The sequence below is a fragment of the Gavia stellata genome, chromosome 7, assembly GCF_030936135.1.
Source record: "Gavia stellata isolate bGavSte3 chromosome 7, bGavSte3.hap2, whole genome shotgun sequence".
In the NCBI taxonomy this organism is placed as follows: Eukaryota; Metazoa; Chordata; class Aves; order Gaviiformes; family Gaviidae; genus Gavia; species Gavia stellata.
Window position 1 is genome coordinate 2,752,861 of NC_082600.1, and position 26,435 is coordinate 2,779,295.

A 26,435-nucleotide genomic window follows, 5' to 3' on the forward strand; every position below is an offset into this window, starting at 1 on the left:
AGATTTTATTTCAAAGTGTTATACTTCTTTTTATAAGCCCTGAGTTCAGGCTGCTCTTAGAAAGGTTTTCAAACAGCCTTCAAGGAAAAAAAGAAAAAAAAAACCACAAAACATTTAATGCTCTTCTGGGGCTTATTCCAGGATAGATACTCCTTCTATGGCCTTGATCTTCAGCCTGGCCTCCCACTGATGTCCAGAGGAGTTCTATACATGGATTCTATATGAGGTCAACATGCTCCAGATCTCCTTAATGCTCTTTGAACGATACTCACAGCCTGGTCCTCCCGCTCTCCCATTTTTCTTAAAGCAAAAAAACCCTCATTTCAAAACTCCTTTTTCTTCCTTTTGCCTTTGAGATAATTCCGCATGTCATCTAGTAGCTACTGAAGATAATGGAAAGGATTTACTGAGGGATGGACCCAGGCTCCCAAATATCCCATGATCCCATGAAGAGCATCTATCTTGCCTGTTTCTATCTGTCTTTCATTTGGATATGAAAGAAAAAGAAGTGTGTGAAAAATTCCTGCTGGAGTGAGCATGCATTTTTTCCTAACCTGTGCAATTTGCATCCTTCCCCAGCACTGATGAAGGGATTGTTTTCTTGCCTCAATACCCCTGCCCAAAAATAAACAAACTTGTGAAGCAGCAATCTGCTACTGGACCCTGTGCTTCAGAAACAGTGGCAGCAGAAATGTGTTTGAAATTCTGTGGTTTATTTGGTCATATTTAATTAGATATCTACTCATTTTGAAGTTAATATGCTTGTCCAGCTCACATTCTGGTGAAAAATATTTCTAATAGATATACTGATTTAAGCCTGTAAATCTTGCTCTCAAGCTCTTTATGGAACTGACTGTAGAAAAGGCAGAAACCTAAAGACCAAATCAATGTTTGTGTCTGTATTTTAACGCCTGATATTTTCTGTTTGCAGTTGCTGATGAGAATAAGGTTACTTGTGCACTCAAGAATGCCACTTGGCCGTTCGAATTAATAATTGTCTGATTTACACATGCAAGTGTAGATGTCCAGTAGCAGTATCAACTATCGATGCTTTGAGCAGGAAACAAGGTCTGAGAGGCCAGTCCAGCAGAAGTTAATTACTTAATTGACAAAGACATAAAAGTCATAACCCAGCCATGATTTAAAAAAATAATTTACTAAATTTTATGGTGCTGAAGGAAGCAAAATGGAGCAAATAGCATATAACTCACATAGTCCTATGTATATCCCACGTTTTGATTTTTAACTCGGATGACTCTATAAGCCAAGCTAGTTTTTGTCTGCTTATTTTAAAGCAAATTTAAAAGAATAGTAAAGTTTCCTGCGTGAATATTGCCGTAGCCACCTGGCAGCTTTGGAAAGTGGAGGAAAAATGTACAAGGACAAACTAAGCACCTCTGTCTAGCACAAAAGAAATAACCCTCCCTGAGAACATTTAAAATATACTTTGCAAATCTACTGTTATGCATTGTTTAGCTAAGCCTCTTAATACAAGCATTTCGGCATTATTGGAGGCTGGTTCACAATTTAGCAGAACACAGAAATTGTCATCATCCCAGTAAAAACGCAAGGTAAAGTAACAACCTAAACATGTATTACTGCTTAGCATAAGACAACCTAAAATGTAAAAGCACTCTCTAGCAGCACTGCCTTCTCTGCTTGAAAAGAGCCTCTAAAAATGCAATAAAGTATTTCAGATGGGAGACAGATTAAAAATGACCGCAGCACATACACTCTAGCCATATAGTATATCTCAATGGGGATATTGCCAGGTTTGTTGGGTATATTCCTCTGGGTGACTGGCATTTTCATTAGAGGATCCAGAAATGCCCATGATTTCCTCGCCTCCGAAATTCCTGCAGCTCTAGAGAAACTGCAGGTTGGGTTCCGAGATGACAACACCCCTTCTTCATCCTGCCTTCCCTTTCACAATTTCATTCTTCCCTTGGCCCCAAGGAGAGGGCACGCGATTTTGAGCAGTCCCATTAATCTCTCCACGGTTTCAGCCGGCAGCACTGGGCTCTCTGGTGCAGCGCTGGCTCCAGGACACCTTGGCCACTCCGTGGGGCTCGCAGACGGAGAGGAAAGTCTGCTGATTAAGGTGGCTGCTTAATGCAGGTTTATAAATCTTCTGTCCTTCAACATGTCCTGGCCTGGCTGGCCTAGGAAAATACTCAGGCCAAAGATTATCATCAGCTGCAAATGTATAGCAGGATGGGAAGAAAAAGGAACGCGGCATTGCCGGCTGTACTGGAAGCAGGAGAAGGTGCTGGCGAAAGGAGGTAGAAAATGAATCCTAAACAAGTTGCTCCCAGCACTGATCTGTCTGCATATCCCCTGTTGCACTCCTTTCTTTTCCACTGCAAAAAACCCAGCCTTTCCCACCCAGCATCTCTATCTACCAGGTGACACAGCAGAAGCAGGGTCTGATTCTGCATTCTCTGAGTGAAAAATCACAAACTGGCAGTTTGCTTATGGCAGAGCCTCAATGCAAAGACCAAAATCTGGCCCTTAGCACTCTGAAAATGCTGCTGCTGTAATGCAGAGCTGCGAGGACTTCGACACCTGTCTCGAATTTTGACCCTCTCTGGTTCAAATGGATTGTGCTGGAAGGGACGTGTCACTCATTGCAATAAATCAAAGGCATCTTCTCACTTAGTGTGTCGCTAAAATCCACTCCTATGCCTATCTCACCTCTGAAAATTTCTTCTTCTCATTAATTACACTACTGAGTGGGGAAGGGGTTCAGCTCATATGATGTTAGCCAGCTGACAGGTAGCAGTCTAGTATGAAGTAGATATCAATGCTCCTTTTGCAGTCAGTGGAGAAATATCAAAGATCAGCCAAAAAAACCAGCAAGGCCCAGCAAAATAATTCAAGTCTCTAGTGCTCCAGCTCATTGCTCTTTTTCAACATCCTTCTGAATGGATAAAGCCAAAACCCCAAACCTACAGTGCAGTCAAAATCTTCTTACCATACTTGTGCTTCCAAATCCTCCCTAAATTCTCAGTCTTACAAGGTACTTCTATATCATTTTCTTCTTCAATTATAATACGAAAGTTATTTTTGTGACTAGTCTTTGTCATTAGCTACTTTATAAGCCATTCAGCGTAACTCTTTGCTCTCCAAAAGTGATATGTGAGCTAAGTTGAATATTTCTGATTTGTCACCTCTGTCACATAGTGTGGCCAAGTATCTGCAATGCTTCAAATCCGGTTGTTGTTGTGAGGGTTTGCATGGACAGTGCCAAAGTGCTCTCTCTGCAGGTAGTATGGCAGACTCGGTGGCTGCTAAGCCCCTTGACATCGCATTGAACTTCCATGGAAAGGGCTTTTCTTCTCCAATTGCTATTTCCATAGATTTTCTGCAGGTAAACCTCCTTGGTAGGATGCCTCTGGAATATGACCTCAAGGACTAAGCTGAATCCTCTTCATGCATAATATTCATTTAGATGTATGCCTGGAGATATTTTCATAAAATTTGTCCTGCTTATCTTGAATACTATGAACGTGATATCTCATCTCATGCACGTGATGTGTAATATATAGTAGATAAGCCAATATTCCCCTGGGCTGGGAATTAATGATGGAACATCACTGGGCTGTATCATAGCCACTTGCTTCTAGGGCTGCTGAAAGGGTTTTTGACAAAATTCTTCTAGGACACAGAATGAAGAATATAAAACTGTGAATTTAGAGCTTGTATTTCTCTGTTGCTCAGTCCCTGTTTGTATAGTTAAGGCTCATGGAATCTGAATCTATATGGTGCCAGACTAATTTGTGATATGCCCCTATCCCTAGTTTGGACTTCCTGCAAAAGATAACATTATAAAGTAACAAAAAGCCACAACATTTTCATTCTGCTTCTGGTCAGGCGACTGTCTGGAGCTGAAAGCGCTTTCTATTTTGCTGACTTCTCTCATAAAAAGATGTGAAAGGACAGAAAAGTCACTGGAGAGGCCATGGGTTGAGAAACACGGTCAGCACAGGTTTAAGCAGTTCATCTTCTGGCTTTTTAAAGACTCCAGTTCAAACTTCAGTTATGCACCAGCTCCATTTTGTTGAATGCATTTTCAGTTGACGCTTTTGTAGACAACTGTGTGTCACAAAACCATTGATCTTGGGTATTCTTTACTCGGCAAACTCTTGAGATTGCTACCTTAATACTGAAATTAATTAGAATTGAGTTACCGGTAGATGTGGCGACCTTGAAGTATCTCTGAGCACACAAGCAAGGAATAAGGAAGAGCAGAGTCTATTGTGTACTCACAGCTCTTCCCGGCCCCAATGTTTTACCCTGCAACGGTCACCTAACCGGTACTTTTGGAAGTAGAAGTAGATAGGATACCTCTGAGGTTGGTTCTTATATTTCTTGGCAGTAAAGGCGCTTGGATAAATATGACATATTCAATGCACATCCTATGCTTACACCATTATCTAATCCTTTACAAATAATATAAATAGGGCCTGATCCGAGATCTGGTGAAGAGCAGATCTTGTCCATATATCGTCTGCGTGCAGGAAGGCTTGTTTTCCAGAGTGCTGCTATACCATGGAGGGACCCATGGAGCTTTGCTGAAAAGCCTATTTCTTGCTGCTCAAGGACAAGAGATGGAAGAGCATTTGATGGGCATCAGCTACAACTCTACATCTCTTTCTCTTCTAGGAATGCAGAAGCAGAGTGCCAGGGGCTTCCAGCACAAGAGATGGTCTCTGATCTCCCACCTTCTCTTTTTGGGGACAATGAGCTGAAACCCAGCAACCTCCTGAGCAGGAAGGAGAGGGCCAGGGCAGGCTTTGCACCTTGGGGCTTGACTTGGTTTGGAAAAGAAACCCAGGCTGACAGGCACTGACAAAGGAACACCCACCATGAAATCACCCTGAACACCAAGCTCTGTGTCATGGCCTGATGCTGTTATCTAGAAACCTAAAGTAGCTTATTCTTACAAAATAATTTGGCTTCCAAAAAACAGATAAAGAGAAGGAAAAAAATATGTTATGTATATCCTATGTATGTAGTCCACTGTATAATGTGGTAGATTACCCTATGTGGAGTAATTGTCTGGTGCATGAAAAAATTAAATAAAAGCACTCTTAAATCTCACAAATTTTATAAGAGTGTTTCTGATGCGCCTCTATTCTAAGATAAAATGCCTGTGGGAAGTGAGTGTTTAGGTAAAAGCCTTGCAAGAGAAAAATCCTTCTGGGAGAAAGATGCTGCTTCTCTGTAGAAAACTCCTTAGAGCAAACTGCTTTTTAGAGAAATGTTTCTATCGGTGACATGAACGGTAAGCTTTGCGAACCATGATTCCTTTTGGGCTTCTTGGGGATTTTACAGGGGAAATTTTCAGGGACTATGAGTGATCCGGGGGACAGCGCTGTTGAGACATCAGCCCTGCAGCTCCCATGCTGCTGAAAATGGGTCAATGAGAGAAACGCGAATACAGGCTTCCCCTTTGGGAGTCTGTATCTATAGCTGCGCCACCAGAGAAATTGCATCACAGGAACGATGCGGTAAAATGTGGATACTTGAAGAAATGAGCATGCCGTTGGTTAATACAAAAACCTCAGTGCCATCGAGTCACCACGCAAAGACAACCGAGACTGACAATTCGTTTTGTTTCAGAAAATAAATTGGCAAGCCAAATGTCTTGTTTATTTCTCATCCTTCCAATCCAAGGCCTTGCCAGGGTTGGTGCTGATCGATATAGGCATTACTTTACAACAATTTCACAAAGAGAAAAGGACGTTTGAGAAATTATCGAAGAAAATCAGTGTCTTCCTTTTATACGCATGCACTCCCTCCTTTCCTATATGTCTTCTGCCTTTCTAGACATCTGCTGAAGGAAGAAAAAAACCCTGCTAGGTTATTAATTCAGAACCATCCTTCTACTAAAAAAACAGAAGCAAACTAAAATTGAAACATATCCAGGATGCTTTGGCGCAGGTCCCAAGCCCTCATTCCACTTGTAGCTGCTGATAGGATGGCACTTTGTTGAAATGATTACTCAGAGGCAAAAGGGCTCTTACCTCCTAACCCTCAGCTAGACTCTCTGCAGCCCACTCCTTGGAGTTTGCTCAGCCTCTGAATCTTCTCCTCTCCCCTCCTCTGAGGGACGAAAATCTCATACGTCTGACTCCTTCTTCCAGTACGCAACGCAGTCCTGAACCCTGCGGACCGGGTGGAAGCAGTGGGAGCTCACTGTTCCTGCAAACCGGTGAATAATAGATTTATTTTAATTGTGACCTCCTGCGGGTGCAAAAGCAGCATGAAAAGACTGTAGACCCCAAAGGAAAAATTTCCTCCTGACCCCCAAACCCAGTGAGCAGTCATTTTCAAAGCCTCCTAAAAACGCAGCTGGTCAGGAACTGCAGCGAAGAGGAGCAGAGGCAAAGGGGTCTGAGTCACAGGGTGATAGCTGTGTTATTGCGGGGAGAGAACCGGAGCACAGGACAGCATGAGGCTGCAGGAGACGAGGATGCAGGTTGCTCTGTCCCCACTCTGCCTCTCTGAAATTGCAGATAACCTCTGGCAGAGGCAGCCTGAGCAACTGAGCAGGTGCAGAAAAACACATCTTTAAATACCGCAAACATACAAAATCATGTGTGGAGTTTAAGAGCAAGGACCGTCCCACCTTCCCCCTCTCCTTTAAATGAGTTATAAGCATGAATGCTTACTGAGTGTCAAATTTGCTGCATTTTACTCTTCATCATCGCAGAATAAAAATATGTAAGTCCAGTGCAAGAATGAATAAATTCAGCCCTTAGATTTATCAATTCCTTTTCTAGTCACTATCTCAGAGCAGTTATTGTTAGCAGCTGAGTGACAGGCCAAAGCTGTCACTGTCCATAAAAGTCTGAACTGTAATCCATAATAACTATTGTATTTTCTCTTCCACTTAATTGCAGATGTGAAGATCAGGATTTGCACATTATGCCCCAGCGGGATTCCTGCACGCATGTTAAACGCGGCTCAGTGCAGAGCACCACGGATTTGTTACACCTCTCAGATGATCACAGTGAATTACTTACATTGAACCGTGCTGAGCATTTCAGTATCGAGCCTGGGTCTTTCCTTTTACGGAGTCACTATTTTAGGAAGGTAAATATTTAGCATTCATTCTGTGGAGAAGATGCTCTATTTATATCATCGGGCAAGAAGGAGGTCGTTGCTTGTGCAGAATCTCCAATCAGATGCTGGTCTGAACAGAAGCCAGAATCCTTTGCAGGACTCTTGTTAATGCAGTTGAGGCATATTTTCAATTGGGTTCTTGCAAAACATTTCTGGTTTTAAATTCTGTAGTGGATTTTTCAAGCGTAATTTAAGTTTAAGAGTAACTTAAGTTGACTCTGGAGCCAACAGAGTATTGAGAGCTTCTAAAAAACCTGCCTTCCTACACATAAGAAGAAGGTTAACACCATTATTGGATGTTCTTTGAAATACATATCCATAGCATATGAGAATCAATATATTTATATCGAGACCCTCAGGTCAGATTCCCCACCGGCATGGACTGGCACAGCTCTCTGGATTTCAGCAGAGCAGAGTGTGTAGAATTATAACAGCCTGTTGCAAGGAGCATGCCCAGCCCATCATTGCTGATGTCAATAGATTGGGAAGCACCTTCTCTTCTTTCATCATGGCTACTCTCAGACCTGTGAGACCCCTCTTCTCTGGTTTGCTGGGGGAAAGGACATTAAAAGATGTCTGAGGATCTGCGCTGTGTGGCATTATGGCCCTGCTATATATTTAGAGACAAACCAGTTTGCTGAGTAAGTTCTCACCTAAGGACTCTCTTCCTGCACGCGTTCTTCAGGGGACACTCCTCCCAGTACGGTGGGCACCAGTGGCCAGGATGTGCAAAACGTTTTTCTGTGACTCCTGCCCTAACACTTAAAGAGTCTCTGAAGCATTTTGAAGAGTGCAGGTGGACGTGGGATGCTCTTATCATGCAGACAGACCTTTGGGTTAACGTTCATCTTGTCTTCCTAACAGTGTCCTGTTTCCTCAGCTTGTCTGTCAGGCTGTAAATTTTAGGCGTTTCATTGCCACTCCAATAAATAAAGCAACCTGGTTTATAAATTTCCTCCGACCTTGTGTGCAAACCCACACTGCTGCGGGAGGGCTCTTGCCGACAACCCTGCTGAAGGCTTTGCTGCCTTTCCCAGGTAGGGACTTTTTGGTCTCAATTCTGCCAGCACTTGACACTCCCGGCCAAAACGCAACCAAGTGCCTGGAGTTGAGCACAGTCACATCTAAAATGCTTTCTGGGACTGTGAGCCCCAGCCGTGGGGACCACAATCCCTCTGCATCACTGGGGAAGTGATGGGTGCCATGCCAATGGGATGTGGGATCCAGGGGACCTCTTCTCCTGGGTTTCTGTGGTTGGATTATGCTAAATCCAGTAAGAAAAAGCTCAGATTGAGATCTTTACTACAGTTTAGACATTCATTATATATCTTTCTCTTGCTTTGTTCCCTTATATGTGGGTCCCAGTGTTTTGGGTCCCAAAACACTGATCTTACGCAGTGGCTTGCCTTGCTGATCTCACCTCTGGTCACTATGGATCTTGGTGAGCACCTTGTCCCAAGGCTATAGAGCTACGTGGGGTGGGAGGGAGGGAAGCCATCTTTGGCCCTCTTTAAGGGAAGGCACAGAAAGGGGAAAAATGAGAGAATTTCAGCGATTCATTTGGAAGGTTCACCTGAAAGTGGGAAGAAATGGGGTTTTGTTTTCAATTATGTGCAATTATATTCCATTTCTGTTTGGCAGCTACTTCTAATCCACTTTTGGACTTTCACAATAAAATTTCTAATGAAGAAAATGTAAAAAAAAACAACTAAAATGTCTCTGCTTATGAAAGTCTCATAATTTTCTCTCATACGCTTCAGTTTTCCAAATGTTCTTTCCAAACTAAATGCTTTTACCAAAAAAAGGTTCATTTTTCATTGAAAAGCTAGAAAACTTCAGTCCAAGCGGAATTTTCATTCTGTTTCAATGAGTTATTTCTAACTTTAAAAAATATCTATGTGAAGTTGAAAATTAATTTTAAATGTAAATAAAATCCTGAGAGTCTGCTTTAGAAAAAAAAGAAGAAATGTTCATCACCTAGTAACAGGGTTGTTCAATAACAGTTTCCACGATACAGGATAAGTTAATTCATGAGAAAATAATGTTTTGATTTGGTCATTTCTTACAATCATTTGCATGTTTCTGAGGAGATACCCAAATTGTGCAGTCCAATCCCATCCAACAGCATTGTGTGAAAAAGCAAAGTGATATCTGACCTCGTTAAAACCAATGGCTGTTTAATTGATGTCTTTGCTGGAGCCCTGGTTTTAGCTATAAACTACAGCAGGCATTAAGAGCATGGCTGTTAAGCCCAGATTTGTAGGTTGTGGGAGTTTCATAATTCAAATACCAGCAGAGAGAAAAAAAACAAAGATCTTTCTTATTCACTGTGTATCAAACCATCCCATTCTCCAGTTGCAGTCCAGGTCAATTGACATACTTTGTACTACTTGTTCCATCCCATTTTTCCTTTTTAATTTCTTCTAAAAGTAGAAACATGAGAAGTCCTTTCAAAACTGTCAGTCTAAGAGCTCCCTTTGAAAAAAAAAAATTGCTGGATTGTTCTGACCTTTTCAAAACACTTTTCTTTCCCCCAATTCCTGGTTCAAACCACAGGGTTTTTTAATGTGTGACAAATTTCTGTGCAATGCTTTTTGATAAACAGAGACTTTCTGACTCCCAGACATTTCACTGGAAATTTTCCAAGCAGCTATAACAGCCTCTGTAGCGGGTGGGATATGTATAGATGATGGTCGCTCCTCCAGTGAGCAGAGATGGTTGAATCAGGCCTTGCGCTGGCCTGCGTGTGAACTTTCTGTAAAGTCCATCACCCTAATCATTTTTTCTTGAGTTTGTTCTTCATCTCCTTTCCATTTTTAATATGCTGCAGGCAGGGTCAGAGTTGCGAAAGGCCGAGCAACCTGAGCAAGCAGAGCACAGGGAATGCAGCTGCTGCAGTGGTGAGCACCATGGCAAGTCTGTCCATCCATTTGTCCGTCTTTCCTTCCTTCCTTCCTTCCTTCCTTCCTTCCTTCCTTCCGTCCTTCCTTCCGTCCTTCCATCCTTCTGTCCGTCCTTCCTTCCTTCCTTCCTTCCGTCTTTCCTTCCTTCCATCCTTCTGTCCTTCCATCCTTTCTTCCATCCTTCCTTCCTTCCGTCTTTCCTTCCTTCCTTCCGTCCTTCCATCCGTCCTTCCTTCCTTCCATCTTTCCTTCCTTCCTTCCTTCCATCCTTCCTTCTTTCCTTCCTTCCTTCCTTCCTTCCTTCCTTCCTTCCTTCCTTCCTTCCACCCTCCTGCTTTCCCTCTTGCTCTCTTCCTTTCAAGCAGTAAAACCCATGGCAGAAACAGAGCAGCATTTGCTTCATTCACAAAGCAGCAAGTGTTCCTGATTCTCTGTGAATTATGAAGAAACTATTTTTTCCACCTGGCTTTTCCTCCAGAAGAGCTGGCTTTATCTCTCAGATTATAATAAGGATTTATTTTTAAATCCTTTGTTTATTCTTACCCTGCAGGACACAGCTGTAATCTCTCCCAGTTTCGTGTTCAGTGTGTGGGGTAGTAGCATGAAAAGACTTCCAGGACTCTAAAACTAAACTGCTTTTTTATTAGGCAAATTATTTGCTGAAATGCTTCAATGGGATTTGCATTCTGACCGCGTTCCCGCGGTCTCCTGCAAGCCCTTCGCTGCCATCTGTGCTTCTCCCTCCATGCTCTGTGTGGGCTGCTCCATCTTGTCATTTAGCAACTGTTGTTGTGCCTTTTGTGCCAGCTTTTGGTACCTTTATGGGGCAGGAGTTGGTAATAAACTGCTGAACCTCAAGCACTGGTTTTCAACCTCTTCTCCAGGAATACCTGCTCCAGAGGGCTTTGGGAAAAACAGTTAAGGGAAGGCAGCATTAACATGTTTCTGCACAACCTGTGCAAGCGCAGTTTCTAAAAAGACCCGTTCCTCTACCAGAAGCTTCTTGGTCATTCAACAGAGTAAGGAGAAGGCTGAAAATTGCTGCTGGGGAAAACAAGCCTTTACCTTGTCTTTGCACCACCGAAGGCTCCCAGTGCAAGTTTTCATTGCAGCCAAAGGTATCTCTGTGGCAGACATCGATGCACCAGTCTGAATCAATAATCTCACCACGGCTTGGATCATGACAGATCCCAAGTTTTTATGCAGCCCACAGGGAAGCTGGTTTCTGTCCTGCAGGTTCTCAGGCTGCATTGTGTTATAGCTGACCTTGACTGTAAAGGAGGCTTTTTCTCTTTTGTGCTGTAATCCAAGATGGGATTTTGCCCTATTGTCCTGTGGCCCCAGAGCCACCATTTATCATGAACATTATGGAATATTTAACCAAAATCCACGTTACAGAAATGCACAGGTAGCATGGCTTTTCCTGGACTATAGCACCTAGATGTTTTTCTAGATGCCCAGCAATCCTCGGCTGCCAGATATCTGGAAAAATGACTAATGTGCACATAATGATACTTCATGTACTTACTGTAGATCCAAACTTAAATTCATCTGCCTGCTGTATGTGCACGGAGCCACAATATTACTTGAAAAGCGGGCCTCCCACATCTCATTCAGTACACATATCAATTTATCTTTCTGGGATCGTCACCAGTTTCAGCATTTAAAATTTGGCAGCCCAGTGTGACCCATTGTCTAAACATAATGTCAAGTACATTAAGCAGAATGTACCTTCAGCTTCTGGCTCGTGGGTCTTGCCAAGAATATGGAGCATCAGTCTACCATGACAGGGTCATGCCAACCATAAGAAATGGACAGAACACAAGGCTGAGTGGGCTGTTAAAAAGTCAAGCATCTCCTTTCGTATTTGTTCGTTATACTCCTATCTTGCTCTCATCCTCGTGCATGTGGGTATTCATTTTGCTTCATCCCAGGCTTTCTTCTGTCCCCGGATACAAAGTTCATATCACCCTCATGATATAAACCCTTAACTCTGCTGGAATTATTCCTCAGTCCTCTTTATATAAACCCCCCTTTTCCATACCTTGTTTATCTCTGCAGTCAAATGTTATGAGCTCCTGGCTTAGCATTACTGCTGCAATGAGGCTTCCTTCGCAGGTGACAGCTTCCTTCTGGTGACAGCTTCCCCCTCCGCTGGCCCCTAGCCAGCCTCTTGACAAGGCTTACTGCTGAGGAATCAACTCACTCTTGCTGTGGCCCGCACATGTTTTTAAATCCCTTTAAATGAGTCATCTCCCTGTCCCATCCCAGCATCCATGATTCATTCACATAGCAGAGCCCATCTCCCGGCAGGATGAAGCCTCATTAGCTGTTGTGCTGAAGAAGCTTTTATAAGAAGTCCTCTCTGCAGGGATGATTACATCGTTATTGTCTCCTAACGAGCTGGTGGAATCCCAACCTTCTTAACCTTTCTATTTCCAGGACTGGCCTCTTCAAAGCTTCACAGATTTCCTTTAGACAATGTCCACAACCACCTGCAGACCCTTCTGTTGGCCCTTTCCCATCCCCAACCTTCAGCTAAGTGCAATCAATCACAGGCATAGCTAAGCTACGATCAAAATAATGTTTGCTGGATCAATTTTCTTTCCACTGTAAAAGCATGGATGAACCATAGATCTAGCAGAGAGATCATAGCCAGGTTGGCCATTCCTTAACACAGTGATTGCATTCCCACCATTTAAATCCCTCTCCTTCTTGCCACATGGTCTCAGAAATGTTCTCTTTACATTTCTAGATGGGTCTATGAACCCTGGGGTTTTTTTACTATGGTACATGTTAATCGAGAGGATTGCAATTATGTGATATAGCAGTTGATACCTGATAACAGAATAAAGGTTATCTCTTCTTGCATGGGTATGGTAAGTGAAAAGAAATTAGCAGAGGTGCAAAATCGGGGTCTTATCTTGCACTGCCATAATAGGGAGAGAATTGGGGATTCTGCACTCAGCAACTAATCCCTAAATACATGACTTACAATCGTTGCAATATCTTATCTTTCTCAGATGTTGTTTGGGAAACAGAGTCCAGTGTATTTTGCTAGAAGAGCACTTTATTAACATGCTAAAAGTCCTTGAGATATATTACCCAGATGTCAAAGCAAAAGGGCAAAAGTAGAGGGGTATTTGCTATCACAAAATTAGTGAGTTTGTGGGGAAGAAAGGATCTATGAGCCTTAAAAATTAAGAGGGATTTACACTAGTAAGTAGCAGCTGTTCTTGTGCTATGAACAATTAAGGGTAAAGGCTTGCATTATTATTATTTTCTACCAAGCCCAAGACAAAGGGATTCTGGTCTATGGTTAGAGTGCATAGATACCATCACAAGTTTTTTCTCTTAAGTGGATTGAAAAGCCATGATTTTTTTCTCCCAAATCTGGTATCAGTTATGTTTTCTTTTTCAAGATTCTGGTTGGACAGGTATCCCTGTAAGAATCTTTATGACTCACTGCTTGTGACCACTGTCACCATATCACTGGGACATTGCTGACATTGGGACATCTCTGATGTAAATTTATCAAACTATTTTCACATTTCTTCTTGGACACCCCTCCACTCTAGGACTTATTTTCCTTCCAAGCCTAGACTTGGTCAATCATGGAGTAACAAATCAAAACCAATGGGTTTTTTTGCCTCTGCACCTGTATTGGCAATGTCTTGTTAATATTTCACTTTCTAGTCACAGAGATTATTTATTGTATGCATAAAATGCATGTGATTTTCAAAAATATCCCCAGCTGAGGAAAACACACTGGTATGAGATAGCCAGTTTTGCTGGTTTTGTAGTTCAGCTCCCAAACTCTCTCTGGAGTCTGCAGAGTCCTGGATTCACACCCTCGAGCTCAGCAGATCTAATTTCCTGGGGAACTCACTGTGTGCTGAAGTCTTCCAACAATTTATGTTATCAGCTAGCTGATTTATGAAGATTAGATGAACACCAGTCAACCCTTGTGGTCTGGATGTCTACAAGGACTGGCCACAGTGCCCAAGTGCCTCCGTCGAGGTAGCCTGCGCAGGGGCAGTTCCCACGTGGCTCCATTTCCAATTGCAACTGTCACGTCTCCTTTTCCACCATCCTTCACATGGTTAGATACAATCACCAAGGGCTACATGCTAAAGCAACATACCAGAACCTGTTTCTGTACATGTGTGAAATTCTCTGAACATGCTCTGGCATTCAGCTTTTTCCCTAAACACAAACTTATCCCTCTGTAATACAAAGAACAGAGTCTAAAGCTAACCCCAAAAGAAGAATAAAGATAGGTAGCAAAAGCTAGCAATTCTGCCAGGCCCTCTGTATTTTGTAAGGTCTTTTCAAATTATGTTGACCTTTCGTTTTTCCCATCTTTCTTCCAACTTGTCCAAAAAGGTCACGGCAGGATGGAGTACCCAACCAAGTGAATGAGGCTAATATGGTCTGTAAATTGAATGAAAATTTAACACTGGTTTGTGTAGAATTCAGATTCAATACAAATCATATCCACATCTGGTACAATCCCAGTCCACTAAAATGGATGGCCCATAGGGATTCCTCCAAGAAGAACATAAGCAATCAATTTAGAGTGGAATTCTGGTACAGACAGTCAAACTAACTGGAGAAAATGGGTGGGTGAAATGGAAAAGGGGGTTGTAAGCGAACAATTATCACCAAACAAGTAATGTTGGGACCTATTTATTGATTGGAATTGTCAGGTTTGGCTTAAATGTCTCACGAATAAGTTTAGAAAAGTAATGCAAAGCATGAGGATTGCTAGCAAGAGCCATCCACAGGAAAAGGGGAAATGTAATGGAGACATCTGTGAATATACCTGTTAGTATCCTAAAACAGTACTTAGGTATGTAAGACATGGAAAGAGTCTGAATGGGAACCTCAAGCTGCAAGAGTTCAACCACTTCAAATGTGGGTCAGCACTGGAATTGCTTCTGGAAGCTGTGCACAGCGCTTCAGACACACATAGTGCCTTGTGCCGCTGAGGTCCCACATTGCACCAGTTGACTCCTCTTTGCCCAGGATATTTGCATGTTTTTAGCCCCAAAGTTTCCATGTGAGAAAGCTGATGGGAGGCTGGTTCTTCAAAACGTTGACTTAAGCCCTTCTTCCACCGAACAAAAAAAAAAAAAGAAGCCAAAAGTACCTAGAGCCAGCAAAGAGGACCTACTCCAATAGAACAGAGATGAAGTTCAGGTCTATGAAGTCGTTCACTGTGAAAAAACAGTGGCTGGTGTCTTTGGCAGCCTAATGATAAAAGCTCTCACCCAAGAGATCAAGAGACTGGGTAAAACGTCTTTGTGGGCCATGAGCTGTCAGCTTTCCTTTCCCTTCCCTACACTCCCCCCACCTCCCAGGAGACAGTCACCAAGCGTCAGATGAAATTGGGTGGAAGATCATCTCTGCCTCCTGCTGTGTAGATGGTACGGGGATGCTGACTCTGAAACTGAGTTCTTGTTCCTAACCCTCCCTCATTTACAAAAATTACATTAAATAATCATGGCATAAAATTCAGAAATGCTGAAGGAGGCAGGATCCAGAGTCCAGGTGTCCCTGTCCCTAGACCTACAGCTGCAGCATTACGCTGACTGCTCTTTGGCTTCTCCCTCTCCTCTTTCTCTCCCATGAATCTTGCTTTCTTTTCTGCACTGTGGCACGATTTCAGCACACGGGTTTTGAGCCACTCTGCTGTGTTTCTGGTTCTTGCAGGCTCAGTCTGGGGCCATTTGGGTAACACACCAAGGCAGATTTGCTGTAGCTGGAGAGTTTTCCAAATGCAAACAGGAATCCCAGGTGAGTTTAAGATGCACAGGGCTTTTTTGGACTGTATGCTTGAGTTAAGAAAGCAAAATCAATTTAAATCCTTGTTTAGGAAACTGTGACCCTTGGTCTGGTCTCAGTCATGATTCATGAAGGTCTTCCTGGAAGCAGCCTCTGTACAAGGGCAGTGAGGCATAGTCCTCCGTCACAGCCACTATCGCTTTACAGGGACAGTTATAGCAAAGCTTTGACATTGCCTTCTGACTCCTGGGGTAGAGCAAGAGGGGAAGTGAGGGACCACAAGAAGCTTTAAATGCATACCCCAAAACCAGATGTTTGGGTATGAACTTGCCATACTCCCTAGGTAAAAGGCTTTATTTGTGTTTGCTCTTCCTCATACCCGTTATTTTCCGCATACGTTTTTGGTCTGAGGCCAGCAGCTTCCCGGTTAGTCTTTTAACCCACAAAATTTAATTAGGAGAGCTGATCATCAGGGGTTCCTGGGAGATTTGGACTTTACAAAATGAGATTGCTTCTTTAAATGTCTGGGTAGTGAGGGAGAATGCCTCATTTCTCAGGTGAAAGGTTTTGGCCTAAAATTTTCCTTTGCATTTGGCTGCAGGGGAGTGAGTTTAGCCAAGCTTTTCCTGCAGCATTTCTCTCTCTGCCAGAACAGCTTGTTGAAGCCGATGGAGTTACGTACGGTGAAGAGTGCTCTTGTAGCTGCTTGGCTCCTGCACAGAAAGCACCCAAAGCATAACCAACTGAGCAGTTGCCATCACCTCCTGGATGTCCCAGTTGGAACAGTATGCATTTTATTTCCAGTTTGAGACCAGAATCGTAGGTGCTAAAAGCCGTACTTCCCCCTGCCAGGGTCTGCTCAGGCAGTAAGGTCTGAAGGGAGTGGCCACATGATTTCTTGAGGACCCTTCAATCCTTTTTTCTATTATTCCCTCAAGATTTCTAAGAAAGGATGTTGTTCTCATCCACTTACAGATATGACAATCTGACTGACAGAGCAGTCTTTGATTTCTTCTTGTCATGTACAGGGAGAAAAGCCAGGCCTAAAATTAAATTAAGTTATGCAGCGTTATGTGATTCTCTGTCATTAGATGTCTAATTCTGTTCCTTTGGAATAGAAGTTGTGCTGTTTCAGAAGCCCCGAATGTGATGAAAAATAAAGAAATTATGCAGTTGGTCAAATAATTTTTAGCACAAGATTATGATTCTTTGGCAGGAGCGGGGGGAAGAAGTGGGTCTACTAAATAAAGCCGCAAGGTCTAGTGCTGGGACAAGCAGAAAGATGTGAGATGTCACCCTACCTCCATGTTCAGCTTCCCACAGATCACTGATGTGGAGCCAAAGGGGCCACCGGGACTGTACAGTCTCCGCTTTTGTGTAACACAGGCTGCAGGACTTCCCTGAAGTAATTCCATTTTGAATTAAAACACAGCATTTACAAAATAATTATCCAGTCCTGATTTAAAATTGCCGATGACAGAGAAACCACAACATCCTCTGAGGGGCTGCTCCAGTGGTTAATTACCTTCATTATTAACAATGTTCGCCTTATTTCTAGCCTGAAACTTTCTCTAGCTCAGAGCTGTATCCACCAGAGTGCTCACACCTTTAGTTTTTGGATTGAGTAGCCCATTAGTACCTTTTGTTCCACTTGTAGAGGACCCATTTCTTTTACTGTTTTCCACTGAAACAGCTTTAACTCCGTGAGTTTTCAGCCGCAGATACATATTCAAGCCTTCTGTAGGGCTCTTTCCCATTTATCAATGATGTTGTGAATTTGCAGACTGTAGAGCAGGATGCAGCAATCCGGAAAAGCCTCTCTTGCTGCACGCTTGTATTTCTAGACATATTCTGCTGAAACGACGATTTGATATTTTTTATTTGTTTTTTATTTGCAGTTTTCCCTCTGTGTAACTCAGTTTCTTTGCCCTGGAATTAAATGCTGGACTGAGTGAGGAAATGTGACTTTCCTCTGATTTCAACAGATCGTAATTTCACCTGTTTGAGACAGGTGGGGAAAGAAAGGATGCCGGGGATTAGAGTCAGTCTCGTTCTTACACCCAACATAATCCCACCTTCCTTTTGAAGCTCTGTGTAAAACGTTTGCCTTTCAGACAATGACACATTACACAGAGATAGCAAAGACAGAGGGAGAACAGGCAAAACTGCGCAGTGTTTATTATGATTATGGTTCATTGGAGAAGTGTCTTAATTCTTTACATGTACATCTGATTGATGAAAGTCATGCCAGGAAGATTTAAAAATTGTTTGCCAATTACTTTTGGGAGTCCGAATAATTTTTAAATACCTTTTTGAGAGCCTATGCGTATGTTATCAGACCTACAAGGCAAATTTGTACATTATTTAGAACTTATATCTTCTGAGAGCTAATAAATAACTAATATATGATATGATCCTTCCAGGCAGCCTTGTACCCCTTGTTATAAGAGGCAACTGCCTTGCCAGAAGAGACCTCGAGTGGGAAGGACATGTCACACTGCTGGCATTTTTCAAGTGACAGAACATCTTTTCATGCCTGATAACGTGGGAGAAACACCTGAAACTCTATTAAATATTTGATATCCCTCTTGCTGCAGCATGGTGCAGAGCACCAAGTTTGACTCTAAAAGAGTCCAGTTTAGGAGAGTGGGGAGGAAGGAGGGGAAATAAAAAAAACATAATGAGCCAAAGAGTGCCTCTTTCTTTGAAAGTCCCACACCCACAAACACCTATGTGCCTGCACACATAAGTGAGAAACATCTCCTTCAGTGCAAGAATGTCCTGCCAGAGCATCTCACACTGCTCACAGCCAAGTGAAAAAAGCCCTAAATAACAAGTGAGGGAATACCTACAAATCCTCCCTCCCCACGTGCCGCAGACATGGGGTTGTCAGCACCCCCTTCCACCTCTGCATACGCACCTGCTTATCCTGCCGACGGCTTTCACCAACATCCCACACATCCCAAGCATCCATGCCATGCCATGCCATGTTGTCCCATCCCCTCCCATCCTGTCTCCTCCCCTCCCCTCCCATCCCTGACCTCAGTGTCCCAATAACTGCACAGCAGGCCATGGGGCCCTCTAGGACGTGGGATCTGCTGGACTGCCATGAGAAAGGAGAAGGACTGTGCACAACGCTTCATCCACTGCCAACAGCCACCCAGCTGGTTCCTTGCCAGGGCCCCCCAGTTCTGCTGGGCTCTGGGGTAAGGTGTGCCAAAGAAGTGGGTGTCTAACACCCCTCCCCGAGCACAGGTTGCAGGGGACATGTATCCCTGTCCTTAGGAGGCTATGGGAGGGACACACAGCAAACAATGCCTGTGAGGTCCCACCACAGCCATGGGGCCAGATGTAGACTGGTGACCCACTGCCTCCCACAACGCCGTCTGGGTGCCAGGCACTGCAAAGCAGCCACAGTGCATGCAGATAGCAGCAGGCAAGAGCCCTAAACAGAATCACAGCAGCAAGGACTTCTAAAAGACTCGTTACCAGAAAGGGAGTTCCACCTCATGGAAGACAAAGGGCTTTGAAAATTCAGGCTTCAGACTATACTAAATCCATTTTAATGTCAGACCCAATAATTTGGAGACAGAAGGCTCAGTGGGGAAACAAGCCTACCTGACTCTCAAGCTGATGGAGCTGGTTAAGCAAACACTAGAGAATGGGGATTTCACTCAGTGCCTCCACTCCATGGAAAAGCCACGGTTTTACCCAGCCTCAGTGCGGAAGGATTAACTCCTGGATGGACAAAGAGAGAGACCAGCCGCTTCTGGTGACTTTATTAAAGTCCTTGGTAGACAGGAGGCAGGTTGCTTTGGCCCAGTAATTGGGATTATCATGTTATAAATTGCATCTCTGTCTGCTTTCTGGTGGCATTGTATCCCAGGTGACGCATTAATGGATTCCTACCATGGTCCCCCCATTGCTGATGACCTTGCTATGTGTTGCCATATAATATTGAAGAACCCCCTTGGATTTCATGAAGGTCTTCCAAAATCTACTTTCATATTCCACATTTAACAATTAGAGAGTTAATTGTGGCTTCCACTAGAATTCACCTCGATAATGTTTAGTAAGAAGTCAAGGTTTGTGGGAAGAATACAGTTGGGTTGCTTTTTTCTTTTTAATAAACCTTTTGATAAGGAGGGAAAAAAGAGAAGCTTTGAGCTTTACAAGCCCTTCTTCATGTCTGAACTAGAAGCATAATTTTCAAAGCTAAATGCAGGTTGAGAGCAATTGTTCTGAATTGGACTAGATATGTTGACAGCAGCCTTGACTTCAGGCAGGCAGCCTCGTTGGGTAGACTGGCAAGCTCACTGATGTCAAAGCATTAATGGAGTTAGCCTTACAAAGAGGCTGAAAGCAGAAGCAAATGCTGTGTGCTCCAGCGTTCACATCTGGTGGGATGTGCCATTAATTAAATGATCTATGTCTTGATTCAATCCATGCTTTACTTGAAAGGACTTCAGTGAGACTCCTTCTGCACTTAAACAAAGGCAGAAGCTTAAGTGTTTAGTTAGATCAGGGCTGTGGCTGTTTACAAAAAGAAAGATTTAGGCCCCAGTGTAAAAACAAATTTTTAAAAAATTAAAGTACTTAAGCACATGTTCAATTCCCAGATCAGACCTTGACATTTACTAGTTGGTGCGTAGGACATAATCAGTGCTGAGTTTCTAATTGCAAATAACAAAATAGTCATAAAGGCGGAACAGTGAGAGTGATAACCTTTTCCAGGGTAAGTGTAGATGCTCTGCTTGCCTTCATTCTCCCAGAGCCCTATTATGCAGTATAATTTAGAGGATTATGGGATAATCTTAATGGGACCTTCTTCTGATGAAATAAAAAACCAAAGGCTAAACTGCTTCTCACCTCAACAACCTTAATTTTGTATGAATACCTGCTGGTGTGACTATTTGCCTTTTTCCAATATCTATTTTTCAATTGACGTTTTTGCTTTCAGGTCACAAAACATGTTCGATACTTAGGCCATTCTGGGGTCAGAAGAGAGACCACATCTGATATTAAATGATGGAAATCTCTTGTCTCCTGGGTTTATTCCTCTTCTGCAAATGGCTCGTTCTGAGATCTGGGGATGGCTATAATTTCAGGGTTAGTGTTCGAATGACCTTTTCAAGAAATATCTTAATAGTAGGAGAATGTTTGTGTCTACCTTTCTCATACTACCCACCTGTCATGTTAACGCAGTTATTACGGGGGCATGGACACGGGCCCTGACCTCTGAGACCCTGGAGGAAAAGGTTTGCAAACATTTAACAAGGTAAAAAGACATCAAAGGGGCAGGTCAGCATTTCAGATGGAGTATTAAGGAGAAAGTTATGTCAGTGATTTTAATCCAGGCTTTGTACGGTAGACCTAGTCCCACATTTCCCCCCTTTCATATATGTTCTAAGTGTTTTCACTCAGGGATAAGCTATTGCACACTCATTCACATTAAATCTGCATGGAGAGATACTGCCAAGCAGCTGGTACATGGCACCTTCTTTGTGCCTCAAACCCCTAAATATCTTGCAACATTTACACTATTTTTTCTTGCAGTTCCCTTTAGGGAGAGCAGAACAGCAGAGGTGCAAACTTCTGCTGTCTCACCCAATGCTGGTGCTGACACAGCAAAAGGATTCAGGATCCCCCAAACCGGCATCCAGCTCACCCCTTAATCCATGAGGGTTTACACTTTTGTACCTGAGAACACCAAACCATCCCCCACAAAGGACAGATCCCTGAAAGTGAGGCAATCTGTGCTTTTTGCAGAAAATTACATTACAGAGCCCACCCATTCACCAGGACCTTTTTTTTCAAATCTTTCCACAGCTACCCTACGATGGAGACCCATAAAAGTGACAGTGCCTTTAATGAATCAAAATCAGAAGATCCCTTGAGGACTTAATTACATATTTAGGCTGAATGAACCTGTCGTTTTTAGATTATCTTCCCTAGTGCTGTCACTTGGAATAGCCTGCATCTCCGAATGTCATTCTTAGCCTGAAGCGATGCTCCGGAGGCAGAAGGAGACCATGCTATCCTAGCACTGTCATTCAGCGAAGCCTTGGCAGCACGGCATCCTCCTGCCCCACAGGCTGGCCTGGCAATAGAAGAGCCAGCCCGGCCACACCTGAAGAGCAAGCTAATATAAAAAGTCTGTGTACTCATTCTCCTATTCACAAATAAACTGAATATTTGACCCAACCCATCAGAAGAGAAATAACCAGACAGATGGTCTGGTCACACATACAGACGATTAATGTAGTGGTAATCTTTTACCCATCAGTGGCAGAAAACTGTATTCTTAGGAAAAAGGGATGGATTCCCAGTAAAGTGAATTCTTGGTGAATGGATATATATTAAAACTGAATTTTTCTCAGGATTAATTCAGATCTGTGTAAGTGTATAGAGCTCAGTGGACTTTGACAAAGTGCAAGGTTTGTCTCTGCAGAGAGGAAGCACCCAGGATGCTTCTGACCCTGCAAATCACTATTCTGAAAATTCAATGGATAGCTAAAGCAAACATAGTTTTGCTTTGCCCCAGAGTCTAGAACAGGTAGGAAGGAGCATAAGTAGGGAGTCTGGCCCTGGAGAGAAGAAGGGATGAAGAAAGGGAAATTTTACAAATCAGACAGGAATTTATTTAGATTTCAAAAAGTCGAAACTTTGTCTAAAAACTAGGTGTTCCAATCTGCTACATTTTAGAGACAGTATCAAGAAAGAATGCAATTTAAGTAATTTCATTTTACTGAGTCTATAGAATACTAGTTTACTAATTTGAAGACAAGGTTGATTTCAGGTCTACTTTCAATCATCTTTCCTCGCACCAGGACACTATTGTTCTTAACCAATCAACAGTTTATTCATTCTAGAACTACATGCATATACGATCAACCTTTCATCAGGATACAATCACACTCTGAAATATTTTCAGTGAATACTAAAATCGGGGGGAAAAAAAGATTCTCTGTAGGCTTCTTCAAACCTGATGTCGGTTGCCAGAAGTTCTGGTCTGGTTTAACCAACAGCTCCTTCTGAAGTTAACAGAAAGAGATAAGCATCCACATGGGGCAGTTTATTCCAGTTTCAGATAAATACCTTGAAGAGATGGGATGAATCATCTTTGGGCAGTGCCTGTTTTGTTCCATCCCCTATAAAGCAAAAGTAAATGATAATTTAAAATAGAGGTTTAGCTTGTAAGCAGCTAAAATTGCTTGAGATGCATCTTTTTTTTGTTGTTGTGCGTGGGGTTTTTGTTTTGTTTTGTTTTATCTGATCTTAAATAAGACCAAAATTATCACATTAATTTATTTGGGAAAAAAGATTAATTTTTGTGGGGAAGAACATCCTTAGGATGTCCCAGAGCCTGGGAGGCCTTGGTACAAATAGGCTAGATTTGAAAATGAGCTTAGCTCTAATTAGAGAGCTAGTTATTAGCTGGAGGGGCTTTTCAAGACAAGCAGTCACTTTTGTTGAGATGACTTCAGACTCTGTGAAATATTTAATAAGTGATCACTAGGCCAAAGAAAGTGAGCAAGACCACTCTCCAAGCTGAGGGTTTAAATGTTGCTCCATGAAGGGACTTCCAGTGCTTGTTTGCTTATTTCAATGGGTTAGAAGGATTTAATGTTGACTGAATGAGAGCATTCCTGCTCACACAAATACCATGTTAGAAGGACGGCTCACATGCTTTCCTGGGCAATATGGGGTCAGTTTCTGATAGGCAGAAGAGGAACCATCCAGGATCTCCAGTACTGGGCTGTGAGTGAAGCCAATGCCTTACCACCATCTCCTTTCTGAGCATGGCTCTGTATTTCTTCTCTTCTTATGTTTTGGGGCAAATAAAGCACAAAGTTTTTAGATTCCACTTCAAAAAATAAAGGAGAATTTGAGAAATAAAGATCTATTAAAGAAATAAAGAAATACAGAGAAATAAAGATCTATTTAGTCCAAAAAGCCTTTTGATTCCTGTTTCTCCGTTTCACTGCTAGAAGTAGAAACTCCAGAAGTACATGCAGTGGGGACAGCAGTGATGTCCCACTCAGGATGCCCATGGACACCTACAGCCATGACTGGAGAGATGCCAGCTTCTGACATGAAAACTCATCCTCCCTCCAGACCTCCTTGGGTGATCCTGGCAAGGGGACACCCCACTGGGGACAGTTGCCCTCCGTTAGAGAAACTCAGCCACACACCTTCCTTTTGTGCAGCGGCCACCTGACAGTGCCCTGGGATGACGGTGGGGATGGGAAGCAGTTCACAGCCTTTCGGCAAACCGCAGCATGCATGACCGTGACCTTGGGTTTGGTGGCCTAGGGGTTTCCACGCTCCGTAGCGGTCCTTACGGTTCCCCGTGTGCCCCCAGAGCCTCCACGAGCTGCTCTCTCCCGTGTTCTCCTGCTGCAGCTCAAGTCCAGTAGATGGCGACAGGATACAAAACATTTTCTAAATTCGTCCATGAATTGGCGGGTTTTTATGTTTAATTCATTTTAACATTTCCCCCTTTTAAATAAATTTATTTTCATATTTCAAAGTCATGGCTGTATTTGAGTTCATTTATCTTTCGGTATTCTCTTTTGCTTCTCATAACGTACAATTAATTTTACGTCGGGAGTTACAGCCAACCTCTTATCGCTCTTGCAAGTTTGGAGGAACTACTCCTGGTGTTCCTTGATTCTGCAGTCACCTAACGTCCCAGGGCAAGGGACGCCATCAATATCATCATTTGGGGATTTTTGATCCATCTGCTTCCACTTCTAAGTCTGTGACCTTACTTCTCAGGTCTGAAATTGATTTTCATGACCTCCTGTAAGATTGCTACAGCCGTATGGAAGGTCAGCCACCACGTTGTTAGGGCTCAGAACAGAACAGAAGGCATTATCTTCAAAAGATTTTTTTTTTACCTTAGGCAGATTAGAAGCACTATTTACCTATGAGAAATCAGTCTTCAATTCTGAAATCGGCGTGCCTATAGGATGGGAAAATGGGGAAAATCTAGCAAATCTGGATTTTGCAGATCCCATGGAACGTTCCACTCTAGAATTACAACGTATTAAAATAGCGATACCATCCCACACCTGCAATCCCTAATTTCCTTCCAGGATATCTATCCCAGTGCAAGTCATGGGCTTCCCAGTCTGAGTTATTTGGAAGGCACTCTCAAGAAACATAGTTTCCCACACAGCTTGCTTAAATCTCCTTAGCCGACATACATCTTCAGTTGGGATACACACATTTTCTGCCATTGTCTCTATCTTGTTTAAGATGAAGCATCATCTGAAACAGGCACTGAGGTGATTTTTAAAATCCTGGTTGTCATGGAGACAGGAAGATGCTGACCGCCACCTGGTTGCAGGAGGAGACAGTGGGCTACTTCTCCCCCAGAGATATTCCGAAGACTTTTGACATCTGCAAGTCTGACACAGAAACACTTCTTTATCATGGAGACCAGTTAAACAGTAACTCTCTGAGGTGCTTGCTTCAGGAATGCAAAATCACTTTAAAAAGTGGAAGAATATTTCCAATCTTTTATTCAGCACTCTTGACCAGTTCGATTACTTTGGAGGAAAGAGATAACCCCACACATATTTATCCTCTTAATAACAAAAGTCTAGCCAAGACAGCAGTAATGACCTTCATTAGGTATCCTGTGTTCCTTGGGGTACCACAAAGAATCAGAGGGGATGTCCACGTAAAATCCTAACTCCTCCCTTCATAGCAAAGGCCACCTCACATGTTTCAGAAATTATGAAAGGAGCCGATAGCCAAATCTGCTGAGCACAGAAGGGTATGTCAGGCCATTAGCCAGTTAGTTGCAGTAATTGATACACCAATAAGTACAATTTTTCCCACCATTAATATAGACAGTAGGCAGAAAGATTTATTGATTTCTCTTTTTCTTGGAAAGCAGGTGAAAGCTCTTATGGAAAGCTTTATTGAAAACTTATTCACCATCTGGAAGCAGAGAAGCCATTTAACTTTCCCCTAAGTAGAAAAAAAAAATCCTTACTTCTCATTTTCCCACATTGCTTTGCAATGCATGGCCTTGGGTGTCACAAACCTCTGTAGAGTAGAGACACCCATCTGGCAGCAGTCTAACAGCTCCCATGGTAGGACAGGTGCCCATCTCAGGTGCCACATGACTCAGGATTTTGGGGAAAATAGCCTTAGGAAAAAATTAGCACTTCAAATGGGTCTGTCTGAGCATTAAAGATGCAGCTGTTTCTGACAGACACTTGCACTGCATTTGAACCTGTGGCAAGCTGGCAGAGCCAGTGGTCCATGTGAACCTATCCTTCAAATGCCCTGTGTCAATCCTAGTAGACAACGGTGCTCGTCGGCACTGCCTGTGTGAGTGCAAGCCCTTGAACATTACCTGTGAAGTTCTGGTGCTATCACAACTGCTCTTTCTTTGATCAAATGGAAAAGAAACTGCTCACACCTTCCACAGCAGCCAGAAAGACCCATGCTTTAACAACTCAAAGCAACCTACACTTTGTTAACTGAAAGCAACCCATATTTTAACAAATCAAAGCAACTCATACTTTAAGAAAGCAACCCCTGAACAAATGTGCAGTTATTCCATACGGATGAAAAGATGTGCACTGAATACCA